At 34.8% G+C, this 8,950-nt stretch overlaps 1 long non-coding RNA gene across 1 annotated transcript; it reads left to right on the forward strand.

Annotated features, from left to right (window-relative positions):
• Window positions 1–1,107: 1,107 nt before the first annotated feature.
• On the forward strand, window positions 1,108–4,975 carry LOC109119867 (uncharacterized). Its single transcript, XR_002027431.3, has 3 exons — window positions 1,108–1,361; window positions 1,766–1,817; window positions 4,673–4,975. It is a non-coding gene; the product is annotated as an uncharacterized lncRNA (long non-coding RNA).
• The last annotated feature ends 3,975 nt before the right edge of the window (window positions 4,976–8,950 follow it).

An 8,950-nucleotide genomic window follows, 5' to 3' on the forward strand; every position in this document is an offset into this window, starting at 1 on the left:
ATCTAAAAAACTCGATATGAGACTTATCTTCAAGCTTTGCCTTCCCATTGGACGAGTGTTGTTGAACACGATCATGCTGACTATTTGGTTTTTGGTTTTGCTCTTTAGTTCTCTACGAGTATCTTCCATTCCACTTGCTCTTTTTGTGCCCGGAATCTTTTGAGGTTGTGGTTACTTGTAATGCTTGCTCTTCTACCTCCTGTTGAAAAATCTTGTGCTCAAGAACCATCCAAGAAATTTGTAATTCATCAGGTGAAAGAGTACCCAAGTCTTTCGACTCTTCAATATAATAGATAACAAAATTGAATTTCTGCAACATGGACCGCAAGATATTCCAATGGTGACGTCTTCAAACCTTTCTCATTGATTCCTCATCTTGTTGGCAGTTGTAATAATCCGTGAGAAGTACAGCGACATCGACTATCCCGAATTCATCTGCAACGTCTCAAACTCTCCTTGTAAGGTTTGAATCTTTGCTCGCTTTGCCTTTCCATTTCCCTGGTACTTCATATTTATGGAGTCCTAAATTTTCTTTGACGTATCTTTGCTAAGAATTATTCCACTATTGAATGATCAATGGCTTGGAAAAGATAAGTCTTCGCCTTCAAATCTTTCAAATTAGGTGCTTCAAGCTCTATCTGTTGAGCATACGTTTGAAGAGCACGAGCCACAAGTTCTTGGAATCCACAATCAACTACTTCCCACAACACTTTGGACCCCAAAAAGTGTTCCATCAATATGATCCAATTGTAATAATGACCATCAGAGAATCGAACAAAATATTGGACAAAAATTCGTGAAGACATGGCGCACTCACAATTAAAGAACGTTCACCCTCACTGGCTATTGATACAACTATTAGAAAATTGGAAATAAAAAAAACGTACAAGAGTTTGGGAGGTGGTAAAGTTATCATTAAAATGAAAGAAACAACAACCATAAAGACAATACACATCATACATTATCTCAACCAATAAGCCATTAAAAAATTAAAATTGACCTACTAAGTCACACGTTTCTAGTAACATGGAAATAGCAACCATATACCCTTAAAACTAGGAAAGAATGAACTTAATTAATTAAAATATCAAACACTTTCATCTTTTTAAAATTTTCTTTTTCAAATCAGAACTTAATGAACAAGTTGTTTGCAGATATTTAACTGCGCATTTGGTCTTTTCCAACATTTTTATGGAAGATGTCCATTTTTTCCACAGTGCGTACAATGTGGGTAGTTTTTCAAAAATTTACTCTTTCTTTGAGTTTTGTGGATAGCTATTAATGGTCCTTTAACCATATCATCTTTCCTCATAAGTCTTTTTTAATCCTATGCCTGCAAAGAATTTAACAATTCTGCAAAGGTAATTTTGGGCAGATCTTGTGTGATTTCCAGGGTTCTAATACATGCTTAATATCTTTCGGGCACAATAACAAAAATCTTTTCAACAATCTTTGTATCCTTAAATTCAGCGCTTAATAATCTTACCTTGTTGACAATATCAAGCAATTCTCTAAGAGTATTCCTTGTTTGTTCTTACTCTTTCATTTTCCCTTTCATTTTTTTTAATTCAAATTCCCTCATTAAATTTAATACTTTCATGCCTCTTATTCTTTCATTTCTAGCATATTCTTTCTTCAGAAAATTCTAAATATCTTTGGTTATATGAGAGTCATGATTTTCATGAAACAAAGGTTCTTTTGCCTTCGACTTAATGGTTTTCCCTTGTGACTTTTGATTTGGGGCATGATGTGATTTTTTTTGCAGCGAATAGATTTCATAATCCTCTTCCATGGCCCCAAAGATCAAGATTCTCCATGTAAGTTTGTATTCTCGCATCCCATAATTAATAGTTCTAACCATCAAAAATAGGAGGAGACATTCATGATGACCAATTTTGTAATCCTTTCTTCTACTCACATATCCCTAAAGAAGAAGGCTCTACATACCAATTGTTGATATTTAATAAATAAATTAAGAAAATATTAGAGAAAGACTTTTGAGAGAAGAAAATTATGCAAAATTGTTAAAGTGAATTGTATTAGTAATAATCCAAAGACATATATTAATAAATATAATTTCTAATTAAAAATTGAAAAATATGCTACTACCTTACAGGAAAATTCAAATATTAAATAAAATAAATAACTCCTTAATATAAGTCAAATAGGACTTTAATAACATAATTTAATAATCCTAAAGTTAACTAACTAATTTGTTACTGCAATATCCTGAGACATATTCTCAACAACATTGTAAGTATTCGAAAGAGATAACATAGAGTAAACAACTTATCCACAACCATTAACATGAGCCTAGAATTGAACTTGTAAGTATTAACATAGAGTAAACAACTTACCGACAAACTTCACTATTAGCCTAGCAATAATAAAACATCCCGCTGCACATTTCTAGGGCCCATCATATATTTTTTCAGGGGTAAATAATGATATTGTGACTATGGATTAAACTATATGCATTCTCAGACGCGGTGAGGAGTCTAATAAATAATCAATGTTATCCTATCCTACGCTACCTAGGTTGTTTTATGGGACTTCTGAGTTATGAAAGACTGTAACTAAATTTGGTGCTTGATACTACTCCCAAAACATTTGCTTTAACATTATGCCTAATTTTACCCCTTTCAAAAAAGGGACTTGTTACTTGTTGAAATACTTTTCAAACCTTAGACATACTTACATTATTGAGAACGTATACTTACATTAAAAACCTTTTAACTTTTTTTATGAAATAAAATCTTTAGACTTTTTCTCGATTCTAAGTTTGAAATAAAATGATTGGATTCCAAAGGCAATAAAGACGTATAGATCAAGTCATAAGGTTCATGTAGAATTATGTAAATGAACGACTCAATTTAAGGACCTTAATTATCATATGGAAACTAAAGAACAAAACTCTTCTAACGACTTGGTTCTTAACCATAATCAATGTCAAAATAACTGTCACATTTTACTCAAAAGGAACTCTTGAACATTTCCTCTTAAAAATACTTTTATTTGGAAAATCAACAAAACATAATTTAAGACATTTGATTACGATATGAAGCACCTCTCAATGATTAAGTGTAACACCCCATACCCAAAACATAAGGTGCTACCAACAGTTGCATTGATGAACCGTATCCTTAGCCACGGTCTGTTCGGCACAACCGTCGATGGGATCAGAAACTCCCAAAAATTTCAGCCTAGAAAAATTGGTTAACTCTTGGATGATGGACAGACTTACGGTCTGTAAGTCAAATGACGGTTTGTAGTCCGTGACCGTCTATCAAGACTCTCTTCAACCACTCTATGACACCAGTTATGGATGACCAGCATGGTTCGTAGGTGGAAAATTTGCAGCCAATTAAGGGGAAATTCAGTTGAGTCAACTTAAAATGATCATAACCCTTAGCACAAAATGAATTAGGTCTCCCATGACCTACCCACAAAAAGATAACTTAATTATCTTTCCATAGCCACCGACCTTGCTAAAATCAGACCGCCGAGTAAAAGTTATGCCCATTTTAGTAAAGGACTGTCGAACAAGCCCTTACGACGGACCCAATGACGGGGCATCGGGCGCACGATGGACCATCAATCCTGGACGTCGTGAGGCTCGATAGCAACCTTCCCAAGGGTCTTTTTGAACTTTCCCATTCCGTTTAAATCCTAAGTTACGTCGTTTTGACCCCAAATCTTAAGATTTTAGTCAGTTTAAGCGTAGAAACATAATTAACACATATCCAAGTCAAATCATTAAATAAAAACATAGAAAATTAGAATCAAGATAGTGGAAAAAAAATCAAGAACCCTTGTTCAAGAACGCCACAAGGTCCAGCAGTTCCAGCCCCAAAACCTAGGTATTTCCGTTGATTTCATGACCAGGTATGCTGGATTTCACTAGTGATTTCCTTTTACCCATTGGGTACCTAGTTTTCAGTTAGTTCCTGATTCTCTTATAATGATTAAGCCTAGGGTTTCTAGAACTTTTATATAACTTCATGAATTTATTAAATATATGTTCCAAATAAGATTATCATGTTATTACTCAGATTATCGCCTTAAATTTAAGACCCCTAGCTTTGTATTTCTTTAGTTCTTTAATTACACATGCTAGGTCATATATTTAAGACACTTCAGATATACATGCCTCAGTTATTAATGCATAATTACCAGATTAATTGTTGCATTCTCAGTTTGCATGTTAAATTTCGAGCTATCTAGTATTTACAGAATTTCAAATAAAATCAGTTAATTTACAAAATTCATTGGGAGTAGCATAAAACCAAGTTTTACTAGGGTTTGGCATACCCAATAGTCCCAAAAGTAGTAGCCATGTAGGTTGCAAGTCCCCTCTGTGGGTAATTATTTTAGTGATCACGCTAGCATGCCTTTATATCTTTGGCAGGGTATATTGGGTCCTCTCGATAGGGTGTATACATCATAGTCCATGTGGTTTTATTATCGGTTATTAGTAGCTCCCACAACTCACAACAATGACCATTTATCAGTATATTCAGTGTTCAGTTTCAATGTGTTATAAATTGGTCAGATTATTATACTTGTTATTGTGCTTGTTCAGCTATGTATTATTTCAGCTTTACTTTACCCTACATGATCAATACATGTCATGTACTGACGTATACGTGCGCCACATCTTCTCGTGATGTAGGTTCAGGTTCCCAGTATCCAGATCACGCAGAGATCAATTTCGTGATCGCTAGTTCAGCAAATTCAGTGGTGAGTCCTTATACTCCGAGGATAACAGTCATGAGTTTCATTTCAGTCATTAGTCATTTGGTTTTAGTTTTTGCTATATTTAAATGGGGGCTTGTCCTAGTATTTCTACTTTAGTTTACAGGCTATTTTCCGAAATAGGTAGATTCAGCTTAGTATTGAGTTAGTATTTCTTTTGTATTAAACTCATTGTTTTCAAAAATCTCAGTTATAGATTATGGGTATTCCCATCTTTTCATTTTAAGTATGATTTAGCTTCCGCAATAGTTTATTATCTTTTGTATGCTTATGATCATGCAAGAAGGGTTAGCTTGGGATCACTTGTGGTCGTAGGTTTCGTGTCCGCATCTTGGGGTAGCTCGGGGCGTGACAAAATTTTGTATCAGAGCACTAGGTTTAAGTGTCCTAAGATGTCTAAAAATCCACATAGAGTAGAATACTTCTCATGGGTGTGAAGTGCAGCACCTCTAATGAGAGGAAGGCTATGAAGTGTTTTAGCAAAAACATCACTTTCTTGTTACTATTATCGTGCGTAAGGTATTGATACGCTCAAACTTACTTCTCAAATACGAAGTAAAGCAGTCGTATCATGTAAAGAACCCAACTAATGAAGTTGGGATCGTTTCCACAAGGAAAATAGTTCATACTTAACATTAATCTATGATTACTATTATTTAGTCAATTATTTCCTCAGAAAATAAAATACAATAAAAGGGGGGGGGGGTTATTTATAAATTAATGAAAATAACTAACTAAATTAAAGTAACCAACTAAAGGAATCAAATCTTGGAGTTTAATCAATTAATAAAAGTAACTAGTGTTTAATTGTTCCCCACAGGTTCCTAACTTGATAATGCTAACTATTACAGTTCTTTCCTAGTATCTTGCATGCAAAGTGATAGGTTATGTATTTCTAAATCCTTAGTCTGGCATATAGAAAATTTCACTCCGCACCTTGGTCCGGCTACGTGTGTTGCTATACTTACCCTTAGGTTTACATCATATTCAGCATTATACTTGATATTTGACAAAGTTATTACCTCGTACCAATCGACACTAGCCTATTAGACAGTATAAACTAAATTTAAGTTGATAATTCTTTTCCTATTTTCTACCTCCTAGGTCCAGCAAGTAGCATTAAGGATAGTTCTAATGTTGGCGATACATTAAAAAGACATCTAAACGAAAGACTTATAAATACATGCAAGACACTGTTCTTGAATTGTTATTTTAGTTAGATTTTACCTCATTATTCACCCATGTTTCCCACAACGGTAGTTATGGAGTTAAGTTACCCATAGTCATAATCACAATATTCATATATTTAATATAAGAATTCATGCACTTACTTTGATGAGATAGAAAAAAACCAGAAATTCACTTGATTAATCAACAAAATCATCAACAATCAATTCCACAAAAAGTGTAAGAATAAAAAAGTATATTATCCAATAGTCTAAGATCAAAGAGTTTAACAAACAAAGAGTCTAACAACCAAAAGTCTAACCCCAAAAATGAGATTTTTTGAACTATTTATAAAAAAAATAAAAACCTAATAAAAGAAGGACTCTAATTACTGAAAATCTTTCAAAACACGGCAGGGTCAAGAGAACTCGTGATGGACCATCGTGGTTATGACGGCTGTCATGGCCTCCGTCGTCCCATACTTTACAAATTCTTCTGCTGCTCTCTTCATTACCCTCGACGGTCTGTATGACGGACCATTCCAAGCAGGACGGTCCATCGAGGGTTTCCATTTTATAACACTTAAACTTCTTGGAAATTGGGTACTGGACTACTCTCTGATCTTTGCGACGAACCAGCAGGATGGACCTTTGTGGTGATGATGGTCCGTCATAATCTTTCGTTATCCCACACATAGGTAAGTCTACCCCATCTACCTTCAGCTCCGTAGGTGGAAAATTTTCTCCATTTTTTGCTCAAAAAGTTCCGCATTTATCTTTGGACAGATTACCTACAAATAAAGAGAAACTTACATAAAAATTAATACAAAAAGGCTTTTAGACACACACTAAACTTAAGGAAAAAACATTAGAAATATCATGAAATCACGGTATATCAGGTATGATCTTATTCCAATCAAACATGAAATTCTATGTTTTAGATCATGCCTTCTCGTAGAGCTTAGTCATGGAATGCTAATGCACGTAATGTTAACACAGTTCCTCTAGTACCATTTAAGGATGTTCAAATGAAAAATTTTAGAAAGCAAATTCAGCTTTTGGTAAAGATTATGACAAACAAAAATAATCAGCAGGTTCTAGTTCCTACTAATAGAATTGATCGATCAATGGCAGCAATAGTTTTTAATTTTTTTAGGATGACTACATCTAAGTTTTAAGGGTCGGATGTTGGTAAGGACCCACAGAAGTACATTGATGAAATTAAGAAAATATTTGTTGTGATGTCAGTAACTAGTAGTGATAGGTGAGATTGGCATACAACAAACTCAATGGAAGGATACGAAAGAATCGATCTTTCTCTTCGTTGTTGAATCTCTCTTTGATTACTCAATGTGTGATAATCTGAATCCTCATTACTCATGGAATCCAAATGATCTCTAGATTGATCAGAAGATCCTTTCAGTTGGCTAGAATCCGTTACTTGAACGAAACTAGATCTTGTGGAATCATATTGACTATTTGACGATACATTTGCTACCTTGCTTAAAAAAATGATCCTTATTTACCAACAACACATTGTCTAACTAAATCCAATTCTCACTCGATACATTCCTCAAAAAATCTGATTCGGGTGGGTTCTTCCCCAACTAATGAAGATATCTTGGCGGAAAGGCCATATATAAAATTGAGCACAATTTTGCAAAGAAATAGCCCACTTGTTTCTCGAGAAGAGATGGGAAACATGCTCAATATAATTTGATTGAATAGTTGACCCAACCCCTTGTTGTTTGACGAAACCATCCACTTCAATTGGTATTTTTCACGAAAAGCAGTCATGAGGTAAGAAATCCAATGTTTCACTAAGATTTTGAATAGCGGTCCCGAATTCAAGTTGATTCTATTTTGACTTTTCCTCAGAGAAAGACGATCAAACAATTCCCAATCATGGTATTTGCGTATCGGTTCATCAATATAATATACAAAAAGAAACTCCAGATATTTGAGATCTTTCTCTTTGAATAAGATCTCAATTCCAGCGATGGTTTCATTAGATATCTTAGAACTAGAATCCCTTTTTTTTCGATCAAGTTCCTCCACCAACGGGAACCCTAATAAGTTTCAGGCATGCTAAACTTTTTAGTTATTGGGAGAACCCAAGTTCTCTCTTTCGGATTGAGGAAACAACTCTCAAAGATCTTTTTTCCTTTGGGAAGATACCGGAGCGAAACAATCAACCTATTGATATTGTAAGACCCAACGGATTCTTCCAATGTATCATTTATGGGTCCAATGGAATTCATAGGTATAGGAAGAAGCCCTATCAAATAGAGATTTTTTCTTTCGACCATATTTATGTTTGTTAATATGATATATAAGGACCGCTAGTACAAACAGTATTATACCCTTGATCGTGAAATATCGATTGCTTGGTGAACCCTGTAAATTGCGTGAAAGTAGGATACTCCAAATTAAAGGGTCATAGAGTTTTAAAAAATGTTCTTGGTAAAAAGAATTTGAATGAAGGATCCCACTGAATTGAATTGGGTCCATGAATCTAAGAAATGGTGAGAATTCTTGATCCCAAACCAGAAGTTTCCAAGGAAGCATGCATAGCACTGAATAGGGAGCTGCCTATTACACCAACTAGGCCTAAGATGTGAAATAGGTGCATAAGGATGTTGTGCTCAGCCTTAAATAATATAATGAAATTTAAAGTACCGAGCTCTACGTTTGAAACTTCAACACAGTCATTCCTTAGTAGCTCGTTGCTACAACTTCTATTTAGCTCTTTTCGTGCTTACTCACTTCACTCGCTCTCGTTCAATAGAGGTTCTTCATTCTTTAGATAGCCGCGCAAGAGGTCTAAAATTCCATTCAGTTCAGGTCCTTAGTTCCAGTTGAATCGCGAGTAAAGCTCGACACTACTAGCAAAGCTCTACGACAGAGCATATCCATTATTTCCATTATAGAGCGAATCACACTGCGCTCTCTCTTTACAGCCGGTATGTAGAATCGTCGGAGCGAGCAGACCAACGGAGCTTCTCTATAAATACAAAGGAATTGTTCCA

The sequence above is a fragment of the Solanum lycopersicum genome, chromosome 1 (assembly GCF_036512215.1).
Source record: "Solanum lycopersicum chromosome 1, SLM_r2.1".
Lineage (NCBI taxonomy): Eukaryota > Viridiplantae > Streptophyta > Magnoliopsida > Solanales > Solanaceae > Solanum > Solanum lycopersicum.